Source organism: Ursus maritimus, unplaced genomic scaffold (genome assembly GCF_017311325.1).
Source record: "Ursus maritimus isolate PB19 unplaced genomic scaffold, ASM1731132v1 scaffold_13, whole genome shotgun sequence".
NCBI classification, from domain to species: Eukaryota; Metazoa; Chordata; class Mammalia; order Carnivora; family Ursidae; genus Ursus; species Ursus maritimus.
Window position 1 is genome coordinate 21,461,240 of NW_024423675.1, and position 17,855 is coordinate 21,479,094.

A 17,855-nucleotide genomic window follows, 5' to 3' on the forward strand; every position below is an offset into this window, starting at 1 on the left:
AAAAATAACAAAGGCATATTCCAGAAACTGCTACTATTCAGTATGGCTGGAAACTGGGGTATGATGACAAGGAGCAAGAGACAAGGTTAGAAAGTAAAGGGAAGGGACCCTGTGAGTCCTGCAAAAAAAACTTGTGTTCCATATGTCAACAGTGTAAGGTTTTTAGAACAGAAAAGGTAGTTAACAGATCTTTGCTCAGAAAGATAACTGTGGTAACTAGAAACTGGTGGCAGAGCAAACATCTGGTAGTTTGCGTCAAATGTCCAGATAAGGGAAGATGAAGAACTAGATTAGAACAGTGGCAGAAGAGAACAAACATGGATTCAAAAGACATTTCTGAGTCAGAACTGGCAGAATTTAGTAACCAATTTGATTCTGCAGGTGAAAGAAAGGAAGACTCTGAAGATGGATGCAGTTTCCACTTTGTCTAATTGTGTAAATGAGAACACTGCTATCCAGAGAAATGATGGCATGAATAAATGGAGACCAGGAAATTTAAGATTCTACTCTACAGGCAATTAAAGTTACATATGAAGATTAATCTCATTAGGAAGGACTGAGATTAGAGGTGTGAAAAACAATGAAGAGGTGACTGCAATGTAAGTGCGAGCAGGTAAGGACCCAGATTCTTGTAATAGAATGTTAGCTCCAAAACGGAGTAAGATGACCCTGGTGAGCCCTCCTCATTTTAAAGATGAAGAAGGTAGGCAAGCAGCCAGAAGCAGAGCTGAGACAAAATCTTCCAGTTCCAAGTCCAACATTCTCCATAACAGAGTGGTAACAGTAAGACTGGAGAAAAGAAGGAACACTTGTGACAGTCATTCTAAAAAAGGAATTGGCAGGGGCGCCTGGGTGGCACAGCGGTTGGGCGTCTGCCTTCAGCTCAGGGCGTGATCCCGACGTTCTGGGATCGAGCCCCACATCAGGCTCCTCCGCTATGAGCCTGCTTCTTCCTCTCCCACTCCCCCTGCTTGTGTTCCCTCTCTCGCTGGCTGTCTCTATCTCTGTCGAATAAATAAATAAAATCTTTTAAAAAAATAAAAATAAAAAAGGAATTGGCAGGGGCGCCTGGGTGGCACAGCAGTTGGGCATCTGCCTTCAGCTCAGGGCGTGATCCCGGCATTCTGGGATCGAGCCCCACATCAGGCTCCTCCGCTGGAAGCCTGCTTCTTCCTCTCCCACTCCCCCCTGCTTGTGTTCCCTTTCTCGCTGGCTGTCTCTATCTCTGTCAAATGAATAAATAAAATCTTAAAAAATAAAATAAAATAAAATAAAATAAAATAAAATAAAATAAAATAAAATAAATAAAAAAGGAATTGGCGGAACCAAGTTAACAAATAGTAAAATCAAGAAAGCTGAATCAAGGAGAAGTCTGAGGTTCTCAGCTTGCTGATGGGGAGGATGATACCACAAAGAACAAGACTTGGGCAGATCTCACAAGGTCCTTCAGCTCACAAATGATTCTTTTCGATAGAAAGAAAAACTCCAACCAAAACCGAAAATATCTGAGCAATTCAAAAGGGAGATGCCCTAAAGGTGTTTACTGAGGAACTACCATAGTAGTTTCAGATTGAAAGGACTCCAATATATGATATTGGATTAGAGGAAGAAGCACAAAGATGACCTTCTTGGTATCCAGAAAAGAACTTGAGGCAAGAAAGGGAAAAGGGGGAAAGACAGAGAAGGAAGAAAAGACAAAAGGCAGAACAATTTCTGAACACTTCTCTCTCACATCCCTTGAGAAGACAAACTTTTCTATGAATTCGTCAAATTCCTTTTGCAAACCTTAAGAGTAGAACTCAAATAATGAAATCATCAGAGATATAGTCTCCAAGATGGTACAATATTACCAGTTTTTATAGGTAGGTGTTATCAACAAGACATTCTTCAAACAATATGACACCCAAGCTTACCAACAAATTTTTCTTCAAGAATGTGGACATAAATCAATATCCTATCCCTTTCTTTTCATATGTGATGATTGGGCTTAACAGATTAAGAGGCTTCCACATCATACAGGGGAAAACATATCTATATGGAATAAAAAAATTGGAAAAACAAAACCCAAAAAAGATCACTTAGTTTTACGTTGGTATCATTCCGAGTTTTTCAATATCATGAACTCAGTGTTCAGCCAGCCTAACAGTAATGGTTCTTTATTTGGGAACTCTTTCCTTTATTATATAATACCATAATATTTTTAAATTTTTTTTCATGAAATTTTCCAAAACTGAACGAAAAAATAAGTGACAGTGATAGTCTATGTATGTCACACAGCTTCAACAATTATTAACACATGGCCAATCTTATTCCTACTGCCTATCCTCTTCTTGATTATTTTGAAATAAAAGCCAGACACCACACCATTTCACTCATAAACAGTTCAACACTATAATATTTTTAATTATCAGGAATTTTTTGTTTAAATGATAATAGACTTTCAAAATAATTCTGAAATATTAAAAACCTGTAACACAAGTTACTCTTAATATTTTGTATTCCCCTAATTAATGAAAAATGTCAAATAGTACTAGCACCTTCTTTACGTCTTCATCTATCAAACACTTCATCTACTCATTCTCTAAACATCACCAAAATACAGTAATGGTCTCCTTATTAAAGTTCAGGATTCCCTTGCAACATGGAAATTTGACAAGCATTTATCTTTTTGCCTTCATTTTTTTTTAAGATTTTATTTATCTATCTATCTATCTATCTATCTATCTATCTATCAGAGAGAGAGCACACAAGCAGGGGGAGCATCAGGCAAAGGGAGAAGCAGGCTCCCCACCAAGCAAGGAGCCTGATGTGGGACTCGATCCCAGGACCCTGAAATCATGACCTGAGCTGAAGGCAGATGCTTAACCAACTGAGCCACCCAGGCATCCTTTTGCCTTCATTCTTTAGAAAGACTGCCTTTATTTAGGTTTTCTTAAAAACTGAATAATGTATCTCCTTCTCTAGAAAACAATCTTTCATGTTATACTATTTCCTTCATTCAGAATTCCAATTCAGATAAACATTTACTAATTTAAAGGCTCTAAAATGATAAAATTTCAGAAATTCCTGTTATGGCAAATTTGTGTTGCTCAGAAGTTATTTTAATTAAAACAAACATTTCTGCAGTAATACTTTAAGACATAAGGCATCAAAGTGTTAAGTTTAAAACAAATAATTCAAGATCGTATTACACAAAAAGCAATCATTAGCAAAGATTCAGTGTAAACCAAAATTTTTTTAGAGAATTTATTTGAGAGAGAGACAGACAGAGATAGCAACAAGCAGGGAGGAGAGGGAGAAGCAGGTTACCTGCTGAGCAGGAAGCCCGATGTGGGGTTTGATCCCAGGACCCTGAGATCATGACCTGAGCTAAAGTCAGACGCTTAACTGACTGAGCCATCCAGGTGCCCCTAAACCAAACTTTTAATATAAAATATATTCTTCCTATGAGAATTCTTGAATTTCAAATCAGATTTACTTGTTACAGAGGGTAATATAGCAAGTAATGCCAGACTTCCTTTTCGAAATATTTTACTAAGAATGTGCTGTGTGCCAGGCATTGTGTTGGGCTCTAGGAACAGGAGGAAGAACAAGATGATCCTTTCCCTTGTGAACCTTTACACTGAGAGGCACACCAGCAAGGGACACAATCTGATAAGCACTACAGCAGATGTATACGCAAAAGTACATCAGATAAAGAATGGAAAGGCTTTGGTTCTGGTGGAGGGGATAGACAGAAGGCTTTCAGGTAAATAATTTTCAAAGGGAACACCTGAGTGGACCTTGAGAGATGAGTAGGATTTCATTAAGCAAAAAAGAGGGGTCAGGGCCCTACGGACACCAAAAATATATGGACAAAGTCTGAAGATTAAAACCTATGCTATATTCAAGAAATTAGCAGAAGACTTAAATAGCTGGAACACGAGAGATGAAATAACATAAAAAGAGCAAAGTAGAATTAGCATTGTCTTCTATGGTGTGCTAATAAGTTGGCATTCTTCCTGTACAATGAATGGGAAACCATCAGAAGTAAGCAAGAGAAATATATGATCAAACAGGTATTCTCGACAAGCAGACAGTGTGCAGGATGGATCAGAGGATTTAAAACCAGAGGTTGGGCAAATAGTGTAAAAGCTCTGGAAAGAGTTGATAAGGACCAAAATCAGAGTAAATACAGTTAAGAATGGAAAGAATGTATGCAAGAGGCATTCCAGAGATAGACTCATCTACCGTAACCAAATATACATAGGCACACTGAAGGCATTAAAGAAATACTTGATGCATAAATGTGTATGCACATTTGTGTATGTGTATGAGAGAGTTGAACAGCCAGAGAAGCAGCTACAGATGACTGAGATTTCTAGCCAGAGTCTTGTCTCAGTAAAAATAAAGCCACTTACACTACACCTTCTACACTACCCCCCCAATAAAGAATACTGACAATGAGCCAGTTCACAAGTAGAGAATAAATTCATTTTGGACACGGTGATTTTGAAGTGGCTACTATATGGCCAGAAGAAGATGAACAAAAGGAAATAACAGAAATGGAATCTGGAAGAGAAAACATCACTACACTGGGAACTGTTAAAACCATAGAAGTAAATGTGATCACAAGAGAAAGTGCACAGCAGAAAAAAAGAACTGAAGATGGCAGCCATTGCTCCTTCATATCATGGCACCTACCTACCAGGGTAAACTAACAGTGCTCACAGCAGAGGTGAAGGGACTTCCAGGGCCCCAAAATCCACTGACGGCCAAAGAACTTAGAGGATTAGGGGCGCTTGCATGGCTCAGTCGGTTAATCGTCCAACTCTTGGTTTCAGCTCAGGTCATAACTTCATGATCATGGGATCGAGCTCCACGTGGGGCTCTGCAATCAGTGCAGAGTCTGCTTGAGATTCTCTCTTCCTCTGCCCCTCCCACTCATGCTCTCTCATGCTCTCTCTCAAATAAATAAATAAATCTAAAAAAGAAAAAAAGAACTTAGAGGATTAAAAATAGGACCCATAACTCACAGCACAGAGGAGGGGTTAGTAAGCCCTCCTCTAATTAATGCCACCCTCCAACAAGCTACAGGAAGAGAGGCTTTCAAAAGACCTTGAAAGGCAAATCTAGATGTGAGACACTCTACAAGAAAATTGGCCTGGCTCCTAAAAAGAAAAAAAAAAAAATTTTTTTTTTTTCACCAAAAAGGTAGATTGGGGGTGGGGGGGAGTCTATTCAAACATGTAACAATCAATAGTGTGCATGAAAATCTTGACTAGACTGTAGTTCAAATAAAAAAAGAAATCAGGGCACTGGGTGGCTCAGTCAGTTAAGCACCTGACTCCTGATCTCAGCTCAGGTCTTGATCTCAGGGTTGTGAGTTCAAGCCCTGCACTGGGCTCCACACTGGGCATGGAGCCTACTTTAAAAAAAAAAAAAAAAATTTATAGACCAGACGATTTTATCATTGTTAATTTTTATTTTTATTTTATTAATTTTCTTAAGTAGAGGATAATTTGTGATGGTTATGCAGAATATCCTCATTCTCAGGAGATACAGATTTAAGTAGTTTTGGGGTCTCATGTTATAACACTGGCAATTTATTTCAAATGGTTCAACAGCAACAAAGGACACACACACAGGTATATATATATAAAGAGTGAGAGATAAAGCAATACAGAAAAATGGAAACAAAACTGAATCTAGCTGGAGGGCATGTGGATGTTCACTGTTCTACAAACTTTTTTGCTTTTTTAAAAATTATTTATTTATTTGTCAGAGAGAGAGCAAGCGAGAACAAGCAGAGGAAGCAGCAGACAGAGGGAGAAGCAGGCTCCCCACTGAGCAAGGAGCCCGATGCAGGACTCGATCCCAGGACCCTGGGTTCATGACCTGAGCTGAAGGCAGACACTTAACCCACTGAGCCACCCAGGAGTCCCTAAACTTTGCTTTTACAAAGCTTTTCTTAATAGAACAAAACTGAAGAGGAAAATAACTAATAGGCAGCAATTAGAGAGTTAAAAGAAAAACAAGGAAGTTGTATACGGAAGCCAAAAGACAAGTATTAAAACATAGCTGGGCAAAAGCATAGAAGCACAGTCAAACAGGAGGCAAGAGAGGAAAGCTGGTCGTATTTGGCAGCTACTGATGTTTTGCAAGAACATGGACCAGTAGAACATGCACTTTGCTCAAACTCTCTCAAGGTCCGTACCATACTCTACTTTGTTATTAGAATTACTTAGAATTGACTCATGTCTTATTTCCCAATTCCCAAATGAGGAAGGAGAGACTATCTTACTCATTTCTCTATTCTTAAGGAGCTAACAAAGTGCCTAGAAAATAGTAGAAACTAAACATTTGTTGCACTGAAATAAACATACTTATTAGTCTTGATAAACTTAAAAAATATTTTCAGCATATAGAAAATCTGGAAAATCTTCTTTAAAAAGTATATTTTCTAAAGACAAAAGTAAAGTATTCTGGAAGATAAAATAACAGTAATAAGCAAACACCGATACTTTTTAATGGAAAAGTAATCATATCTAAAAACTTACCAGAACCCTACTATCTCCTTCTAGAAGGAAAGGAGAAAAATATAAATATTTTGTCATTCTCAAACCTAGCACTGTCAGACCAGATAGAACTAGATCAACAACTTGTTCCTTTGGGGTACATTTCATATTTCAGTCTTCACAAAATCATCGCAAATAGTTAAGTCTCCATGAAAAATAAATACTCAAAAGAAATTAACAGTAAAGACTAGAGCCATGGCACTGGGGGCAAGAGCACCTGGCTCCAGGGGTCCCAAACAGACCAGGTTTGGCCACTTGCCGCTGACAAAACCCAAAGGCAGAGAGGGGGGTGTGGTGAAAGAAGAAAGGAATTTATTTCCATGAGGCCAACAGCGGGAAGACTGCAGACTAGCCTCTCAAAGACTGTCTCCAAACGGGTGAAACTATTTCCAGGTTTATATAAAGAAAATGTGGGGCAAAGGTGGGTGGGTACATGCATGTAGACAGTGAAAGTCAAATGGATCATTGTCATGGAGTCAGTCCGGGAGGGGGTCTTATAGGCTCAGGTCAGTCCTTATTGCTTCAGTAGGTCGTTTCAGTTCCCATCAGGGGATGCTCTGCCCTCCAGGTCTTCTGCCTGAGCCAAAAGACAAACAGGAAAGAAAGACCCAACTAAAAAGTCTGAGTCAAAAGGGAGGCAGCTGATGTCCTCTTTCAAAATTCAAAGTCAACACTTAAAATTTAAATATATATCAGTTTTTCAACATACGACTCAAGTTTCTGCCAAACTTAGACCACTAAGGAATCTTCTTTTGATAAAATTTAGGTATTGCATGTTTTCCTGGCTGACCTTAACTACTGTGATAATAGAAAATGTGATATTGTGATAGAATAAGAAATATATATTTTGGTCTGCCTCCAGGGTTCCTGGGTCACATCTCTTAACACCCTTATAATTTCCTAAGTGTTTAGAGCATAGGAGCATCTTTTATTATAATATTTGGGTTTTGCTCCTGGAAAAGCTCCAGGGGATAAAAGTGAAAGAAACTCTTTTGTTATTCATAACAAGCCCCATTCAACCAGACCTGAGTTTATGTTAATGAGGTGATGTTTAGAAAGTTCTTCATTAACCACTGGATGGGGGCTAGTTGATAGGGGGAAAACTAGATGTTGAGAACTTTCACCCCACCCCTCAACCTCACCCACATCCCCAAGAAGGGGGCTAGAGGTTAAAAATCAATGGTCAACAATTTAATCAATCATGCCTACATAATAAAGCCTCAACTCTGAAGTACAGAGTTCTAAGCGCCCTAGATTGGTGGAGAAGAACACATACACTTGACAGGAGGGTGGCATATCCCAAAACTCCATGGGGACAGAAGCTCCTGTGCTCCAGACCTTCCAGAAACAGACCCGGCCCTATATAGTCTTCACCTGGCTGTTCATTTGTATTCTCTATATATCCTTTGTAATAAACCAGTAATCTAGTAACTAAACTGTTTTCCTGAGTTCTGTGAGCCATTCTGGCAAATGACTGAACTTGCGGAGGGTGTCTTAGGAACCTCCAATTTGTAGCTGAGTTGGACAGAAGTTGTAGGTGACTTGGGAACCCACCACTTTCCATGGGGGTCTGAAGCTGGGGGCAGTCTTGTGGGTCTGAGCCCTTAGTTTGTGGAGTCTGCCCCAACTTCAAGCAGTTAGTGTCAAAACTGAGTTAAATTGTAGGATACTCAGCTGGTGTTGGAGAATCGGTCCGTATGAGAAAACAGCCACACATCTGGTATCAGAAGTGTTCTGGGAAGTGCTAGGTTTAAGTAGAATTGTGAACACAAAGAGAAACAAGAGGTTTTCCTTTCGGAGAGTCTATTTAATAATACGGTAAGTATCCTTGCTAGATCCCAAACCATTTGAACCATCATAATCCACAATCTCTGAAATACACTTGAAAGAAAAAAGTTGAAATCCTTTAAAGGACTTTACTTAAAACTTTAATCAGCATAGGCCATAAATGATAAAGTAAAAAGTCAGCTATTAGCTATTAAGAATTAATTTTCTTTTAAAAGTTGCCATGGAGGGGGTTCCTAGGTGGCTCAGTCGGCTAGGCGTTTGACTCTTGGTTTCAGCTCAGGTCAAGATCTCAGGGTTGTGAGACTGAGCCCTGCGTCAGGCTCTGCACTCAGTGGGGAGTCTGCTTGAGATTCTCTCTCCCTCTGCCCCTCCTCCCACTCATGTTCTCTCCCTCTCTCTCTCATAAAATAAATAAGTAAATAAATAAGTAAAATCTTTTAAAATAAGTAAAATCTTTTAAAAAATAAATAGAAGTTTCCATGGAGGTTCACCTGAACTAGTTTGTATAAAAAGTCGGGTAAACCTAATGTTGTCAAATGATCCTTCTCATGAGAATGTCAACCTAAGACCAAAATTTAGTCACTAAAAAGCTAAAAAACAAGATGTTAAGAATATAAAGCTGCTGCTCACCCAGGAAAAAAGATAAATACCAATTATAAGAACCAGCCAATCAACTCATAATTTATGAGGAAACAATGTATTTTTTCTGTTATCATTAAAACATCTTTAAAACATAAAAATTAGTATCATCCAATAGCACAACACATTTATAATAAGAGTTATAATAATAGCTACATTCGTATGGTCCTTAGTATGAGGCAGGCACCACTTTAAAAGCCTCACCTATACTAACTCTTTTAATCCTCACAATATGCTGAAGCAGATACTATTGCCATTCCATCATACAGATAAGGACCCTGAAAACAGAGAGGTTAAGGAACTCACTCTAGATCACACAGCTAGGTAAGTGGCGATTCAGGATTTGCCTGGATCTAGGAAGTCTGTCTCCAGAGTCTGTGCTTTCAATCACTACAGCTTCATCTCTTCTTATTCCCCTTCCGGAAAAGGGAACAGCATGTACCACAGGCAAAAGAGTACTATGCATCTGAAGTTCAGTAAGGCTGATTTAGAATAGGGGAAAGCAAGATAAAGCTAGGGGAGGAGGAGGCAGGGCCAGATCAAGCAGAACAGGTAAGCCACATTAAAGAAACTGGACCTTTTTTTTTTATTTTTAAGATTTATTTGAGAGAAAGAGAACTGAGGGGATGTAGTGTGAGAGAGACTCCCAAGCAGACTCCCCACTGACCGTAGAGCCCAGCATGGGGCTCAGTCCCATGACACTGAGATCATGACCTGGGCCGAAAGCAAGAGTCGGACGCTTAACCAACTGAGCCACCCAGGTGCCCCCAAGAAACTGGACTTTATCCCAAGAAAAAAAGGATTTTAAGCAATCTGTGTGTTTGTGATTCAATGTTTTTGGTAAGTTGAAGTTGAGAGGACTGTGCCGTTGTTTAAATGGAGATGCCCAAAAGGCATTTGGATGAACCAAGAGCTTAGAAGGGAGATGGGGACTGGAGACAGATGTGATAGCATTTAGAAAATGAAATCTTGAGAACAGAAGAGAGGACAGAACCCTGAAGAACATCATTTAAGAAAAATGATCCTACACTAAAAACAATGTAAACAACATGATTTGGTACTTAACGCTGATAAGTGGTTTCTAATTATTTACTTTACTCTGGTCTTCCCAAACTAAACACTAAGTTCACGGAAAACAATGGTTACCTCCTCTAGGCCTCTGAAACTCCACAGCCTTAGCATATTAATGGCTATCTGTGAGATATGAGGAAGGGATAAATAAAACATACTTGATTTTAGGAAAATCCTTTTTTTTAAGATTCCCTTGATCATCCATTTCTCCCCAGGCTTTTGCTCTCTCTGCACTTGCCACACTGATTGCTCTAAGATAAGGTTGGGAACTGATGACACGGGCGTTATGCAGTGCTTCTGTGATCTACTCTCTCATACTCAAAATCTAATGAGCCAACCCAGTTGAAATGATTTTAAGAGAAAAATGGAGGAGAGGAGTTCTCATTTAAGATAAAAGACAGGTTCAGACTGTTAAGGGACTTGATTTCAGGTCAGGTCATCGGATCAAACCCCCCATCAGGATCTGTACTCAGCATGCACTAAATCAATCAATCCATCAATCAAATCTTTAAAAAAAAATAAAATAAAAGACAAAATTTGTTCTATTGCATTTTACTACTACAGCAGGAATTTTTCTTATATTTTTATGTTATATTGTCGAATCCCAAAATACTTCCTATTTTTGATCCTCTGTCTTTTCCACAGTGATAAATCCCCTTGATCTCTCTTTCCCCTTATTATTCCTATCCATTAGACAAGCTTTCCAGAAATTTTGTAACACTCCAGTCTAAGGTCAAAGCTCTCTTCTCTGCACTCACCAAGTACAACTCTGTATTATACACATGACATTCATCACATACCACTTTGTATGGTACTTTTCCATAATGTATGATTTAGAGAGCATGGGATATGGAATTATACACCTGATATACTAAGTCACACAGTTAATAAGTTACTTATACCTTCAGGTTACCAGTTTTCGCACTTGTAAATTGAGAATAATAGTAACAACACTGTACACTGTTTTGAAGATAACTGAGATCACATATATAAAATGCCTAGCACTGTGTCTAGCTATAGGCTCAGTAACTGTCAGTTCTTGCATCAAAATTGTAAACTTTTCTTAGAATAATATGAAAGAAGTCCATGAATAGACACTTCAATCAGAATGCTTGGGAAGGGGGGCACCTAGGTAGCTCAGTCAGTTAAGTGTCCAATTCTTGATTTCGGTTCAGGTCATGATCTCAGGGTTGTGAGAACCTGGGCATGGAGCCTGCTTAAGATTCTGGGGACACCTGGGTGGTGCAGTTGGTAAAGCGTCTGAATCTTGGTTTCCACTTGGGTCATGATCTCAGGATCGTGAAATCGAGCCCCAGGTCAGGCTCTGCGCTCAGAGCAGATTCTGCCTGAGATTCTCTGGCCCTTTCCCCACCCCTCTCTAAAATAAATAAAACTTAAAAAAAAAAAAAATTATCCCTCATCCTTTCCCTCTGCCCCCGCCCCCAAAAAAAGAATGCTTAGGAAGTGACACAGGAATATGAGTTTTTGGCAAATATCAGCAAAAATGGAACATAACATTTGAAATTAACATTTCCTATATGGATAATAAGTTTTCTGAGAGGAGGTGTCATTATCATGTGTGCCTTTGTAGCCATCACAATACCTATCAACTAACAATCAAATATTTTATGGATTAATTGATTAGAGGACTGATGTTATTCGTTATCTCCCTTTTCTACCTCCTTTCTAACAGAGGTTTACAGTTAAGAGTCTAGAATTAAGTTTTTCATTCAACAAACAGTTTTGCCTATTGTAATGCCTATTAGACCCTGTAAGTGTTATAATACAGTGAGGTAAAATCTTTGTTCTATGGAAGTTGACAAGAGAGTAGAGGAACTAAGTAATGTGTGCAGTTACTAAAGGTATTATATGAAAAACTGCCTGAATCCCATAATTTAAAATACTTTTATAACCATCAATTTAATCCTATCTTTCTTTTTTTTTTAAGAGTTTATTTTTTCAGTTGAGAGAAAGAGCATGAGCGATGGGGAAGAGCCAGAAGGAGAGGGAGAAGCAGACTCCCTGCTGAGTACGAAGCCTGTTTCGGGGCTCGATCCCAGGACCCTGGGATGGTGATCTGAGCCGAAGGCAGATGTTTAACCATCTGAGCGCCTCTAATCCTATCTTTCTTAGAGAAATTTCAGTGAAGGGAAGGAGTCCTCCTATGACCTAATATGAGTAGTACATTATATCTCTTATACTACTGATAAGGATAATCTATCGAGAATGTCATACTTCATAAAGAGAAACTAGATGGTTTCCGTGCTAAGATCAGGAACAAGGCACTCCTATTCAATATCACACTGGAAGTCCTAGGGAATACAGTTAAGATAAGGAAATAAAAAGTATACAGATATGATTGCCTTTGGAGAAAATCCTAAAGAATCAACAAAAAACTCCTGGGACAAATAAATGATTATAGCAAGGTTGCAAGATACAAGGTTAATATACAAAAGTCAATTACCTTCTTATATACCAGCAATGAAAAGTTGGAATTGAAATTAAAAACACAATAACATTTACATTAGCACCCAAAAAATGAATAAATCTAGGTATAAATCTAACAAAACACGTACAAGATCTATACAAGGAAAACTGAGGAAAGAAACCAAAAAAGATCTAAATAAAGGAAGAGATATTCCATGCATGTGCCTAAGAAGACCCAATATTGACAAGATGTCTGTTTTTCCCAATGTGATCTATGGATTCAACAAAATCCCAATCAAAATCTCAGCCAGTGATTTCGTGGGTATTGACAAAATGTCTCTCAAGTTGACATGGAAAAGCAAAGGACTCAGAATATCCAACATAATATTGAAGAAGAAGAGAGCAAAAGACTGATATTACCCAACTTCAAGATTTACTATAAAGCTATAGTAATCAAGACAGGGCAGCACTGGCAAAAGAATAGGCAGACAGATTAACAGAACGGAATAGAGAGTCCAAAAATAGACCCACATAAATATAGTCAATAAACTCTGACAAAGCAACAAAGGATAGCATTAGAGAAAAAACAGTATTTCAACAAATGGTGCTTGAACTAATGGACGTCCACATGCAAAAAAATTAATCTAGACACAGACCTTGCACCCGTCACAAAAATTAATTCTAAATGGAACATAGATCTAAATGTAAAATACAAACCAATAAAACTCCTGTAAGATAATGGAAGAGAAAATCTAGATGACCTTGAGTTTGGAGATGACTTTTGACTAAAATCTAAAATTTCTGCTCTGTAAAAGACATTTAAGAGACTAAAAACACAAGCCACAGATTGAGAGAAAATATTTGCAAAATATGTATCTATTAAAGGAATGGTATTCAAAATATACAATCTAATATTGTTAAAACTCAACAATGCATGGCGCCTGGGTGGCTCAGTTAGTTAACTGTGTCCGACTCTTATTAATCTCAGCTCAGGTCTTGATTTCAGGGTCGTGAGTTCAAGCTCTGCGTTGGGCATGGAGCCTACTTTAACAAAACAAAACAAAACCAACTCAACAATAAGTGAACAAATAAACCCATTTTAAAATGGGCAAAAGATCTACACAGACATCTCACCAAAGAAGATAGGCAGATGACAAATAAGCATATGAAAAGATGGTCAACATCACATGTCATTACATGGTTGCAAATTAAAACACAAAATGAGATACCACTATATACCTATATCTTTTTTTTAAGATTTTATTTTATTTTTTTGACAGAGATAGAGACAGCCAGCGAGAGAGGGAACACAAGCAGGGGGAGTGGGAGAGGAAGAAGCAGGCTCATAGCGGAGGAGCCTGATGTGGGGCTCGATCCCAGAACGCCGGGATCACGCCCTGAGCCGAAGGCAGACGCTTAGCGACTGCGCCACCCAGGCGCCCCCTATTCACCTATTAGAATGGCTAAAATCCAGAAGATCAAATGCTGACAAGGATATGAAGCAACAGTAAAGCTCATTTATTATTGGTGGACACACAAAATGATATAGCCACTTCGAAAGAGTTCGGCAGTTTCTTACAAAACCAAACATTCTCTTATCATATGATCCAACAATACACTCGTTGGTATTTACCTACATGAATTTAAAACTATATCCACACAAAAATCAGCACACGAATGTTTATAGCAGCTTGATTCATAATTGTCAAAACTTGGAAGCAATCAAGATATCCTTCAGTAGGGGAATGTTTAGTTTAAATAAACTATGGTATATCCAGATAATGAAATGTTATTCAGCACTAAAAAGAAATGAGCTATCAAGCCATGGAAAGGCATGGAGGAAGCTAAAACGCTTATTACTAAATGAAAAAAGCTAATCTCAGGCTACATGCTACGTGATTACAACTATGCCATTCTGGAAAAGGTAAAATTATAGAGACAGGAAAAGACCAGTGATTGCCAAGGGCTCAAAGGAAAGGAGCCAGGGATAAATGGGTGGAGTACAGGATATGTTCAGGGCAACAAAATTATTCTGTATGATATCATATTGATGAATACATGTGATTGTACATTTGTCAAACCCACAGAATATCTACAACAAAAGAGTGAACCGTAAGGTAAACTGTGGATTTTAATTAATAATGATGTAACAATCTGGCTCACCAATTACAGTACATGTACCACACTAAAGCAAGACATTAATTATAGGAAGAGGAGGCAGTAACGGAATATATGAGAACTCTCTGTACTTTCCACTCAATTTTTCTGTAAACCTAAAACTGCTCTACAAAATAAAGGCAATTATTTTTGAAAAAATACTTTAAGAGCCATCCGTTTCATCACATCTTTCTCATAGAAACTGGGGGGTGAGGACCTGGGGAGGAGAGTCTTTCTCTGCCTTGACAGAAGCAGAGCTTTATATCTTTTATACTAGTGCTTAGAATAATACATTGAGATTCTCAATTGGTAACAAAATATACCACACTCAGAAGAAAATATAAGGCTGTAGAGCCAACTAGCCTGAAAATGAAGCATGAAAAGGCCTTCAAGAAATTACTTCCAATATTACTGGTAAATAGAAAATATCCTCCAACAGGCCACCGAAAAGAGAAAAAGAAAGGAGAAAGGGCCTAAGAGGTAAGGTTGCAACTAACCACAATACACAGTCTGAAACTCATCTATCCTCTCATTAACTATCTCCCAGTTAATAAAAGAAGCTTCTCTGAATAGGAGAAAAATGAAAGAAATATTTATATATATATACACACATATATATGTACTAACTTTGACTTTGCATAAGGTATACAACCCACGTATAAGGTATAATGTGCAGCCACTACAAATAAAATTTCTAGAAGACATAAGGACACCATTCCTCTAATTCCCATTGAGAATCTCTCTAAAAACTAGCCACATTATGAATGTCATATCTAAGAGTATATTTTGTTAGCGGCTACAGATTTTTGTAAAAACAAAACAAACAACAACAAAAAACCTCTAAACAAGTATATCCAAAGAAAGTTCATAAATGGTTTTGTAAGTTCACAGAAAGTAGTATCTATAATATCTGGCACATAAAAGGCAAAATGTTTCTATTTTTTAAAAAAATCAAAGAAGCACTACCCAGGAAAGGTGTGTCACATTACTTTCTTAAAAAGTAACTCATTAAGAAGGTCTCTATAAAAACATATTTTACAAATACGTGGGATGTGTTTGTTTCTCTACTGAAACAAGAACTAACTTGAGAGAAGAGCATATTAACACATTCTGAAAAGAGAGGTAATTAACATATTGGAAACTAACATTTTTGGCACATGGGACCTCCAGCAAGAATGTCTATCCTCTAGTCATGAGTCACGGACCAGGCTGCCTCTATTGTGAAGCAATCTTTCAGTAAAAGGAGCAGCAGGGAAGAATACAACAGATGAATAATGACTTGGACAACTTCCCAGGAAGAAATCATCATGAAGCTAGGTCTGAGAAAGCTAGACTGTAGATATTATACATTATGCTAATGTTCTCTTTTCTTAATCACCCCGACTGTTTAGTTAACAGCAGAGGGTGAAATTTAGTCTTTAGTTCTATCTGAAGTTTTCTATTTGGTATGGATTTTAATAATACTGAACAAAATTATACAACTTGGTCTTAAATTTTGTATATTATTTAATGCATCATTATAAATTATTTGTGATGACATTTGTAAAGAGTTCTCACCCACCCCAGCACACACACACAATGACACCAGAAGGCAACACTCTGCTTTACCTTCTGCTGAAAAGTCTGCTACCTCCAACGCTTGAGGTCCATACACGAAGCCCTCCTGGTATCTATGAACACAGCAGAGGCAAAAGGCAGAGAAGTTTATGTAGATTTAAAGTTACACTGCCCAAAACATAAAATGCCAAATGCCTATCATAAGTCTACATATCTGCCAAGGAAACTGGATTTTAGATTTGACAGTAAGCAAATCAACAATATATTGATAATATTTAGAGTTCATTATATATTATGTAGCTAATTACGTGAAAAAAAGCAAAAGTTGAGCCTTAATTAATGTATACTCTCACCAAAAGAAGTGATTTATACTCTTTGAAATAGTAAAAGAGCAATAAAGTATGAATTCATATACGGTCAAAGGAACAATTTAATTTTTAAAATTATGTGAGAGATGGGGCACCTGGCTGGCTCAGTCCGTAAGAGCATGGGACCCTTGATCTCAGGGTGGTGAGTTCAAGCTCAATGTTGGGCATAGAACTTACTTAAAAATAAATTAATAAATAAAAATAAAAAATAAAATTATGTGAAGAGCCAATACACACATAAGGAATATAAAAGAGATTAAGTAGAAAAATATTCTTCACAAAATGGAGTGTGATAGACCCAACAGCTCAAGGTAAATTCCTTCTTAGGATATGAGATTGTTGGGAATATGTGAGAAAAACAATTAGAAACAGACCTGGAAGAGGACATGGTAGAGGAAAAAGGGAAAAATAGAACCAAAAAGATATTCTAATGCCAAGTCTGACAGTAATCTTGAAATGAGCAAGGCAGTAAGGGGGAAATCTACCGTATTCCAATATTATAAAATAAATATAAGCATGAAATATGAAAACTTTTCAGAAGACATCCATGTAAAAAACTAAGTATGTAATCAGGTAAAATATTTAGAACTCAGATTTCATCTCATTCTTTTCTAACGATAGGGATAAAAGACTACGAAATGCAGCTGGGGTCTGAGAACAGGAATCAGATAAATTTTACTACCTATTAAATTTAAAAGAGGGGCACATGTTAACTTCATGTAATATTTAGAAATCCTTAAAAATGTCATCAAATAATTAGGAAAGAAGAAACAAAGCACTGTCTTAAAACATGGTATGTCAAGAAAGAAACACAGTATTACAAAACATCGGCCCTAAAGTCAGGTGGCTTGAGTTCAAGTTCCAAATAAATCATTCAGTTGCTTTGCAACGTCAGGCAGCTCAATTTCTTAGTACAACCAGAGTTGTTCGATGAGGGCTCCTTCACCATCTCACAGACTTACACTGAATGTCAAATGAAGTAAGATTTTAAAAACCACAGAAAGAACTGTATTTTGTAAGAATTTAAATCAGTTCATTTGACTTAAATTAACAACTGAATAAAAGTCGTCATATAGAGGGAATATAGAGTGCCAAGCCAAGGAATTTGGGGAACTGGATTGGGAAGGAAGCCCAAAGCAAAAAGACTGAGCTGGCCAGAAGAGCCTAGAGTAGTTGTCAGGGCTAAATGGCAGCCAGAAAGGTCACCATCCCCAAGACAGGGTTGTATATTACTAACTTAGCATTTCGCCCAGCACTATCTGCCTCATATTCATCTTCTCTTAAATCCCAA

General features: G+C 37.8%; 1 protein-coding gene across 2 annotated transcripts in view; it reads right to left on the reverse strand.

The window, feature by feature from the left end:
* The window catches only part of CDK19 (cyclin dependent kinase 19), a 166,106-nt gene that overhangs the window by 107,354 nt on the left and 40,897 nt on the right, over nucleotides 1-17,855 (reverse strand). Inside the window, exon 2 of one of the 2 annotated variants that reach the window (XM_040627639.1) lies at nucleotides 16,248-16,309. The exons of the other annotated variant lie outside the window; for it this stretch is intronic. The gene's annotated coding sequence lies outside the window, so the exon portion shown is untranslated. The remainder of the gene's footprint in view (nucleotides 1-16,247; nucleotides 16,310-17,855) is intronic. 2 annotated transcript variants of the gene reach the window in all.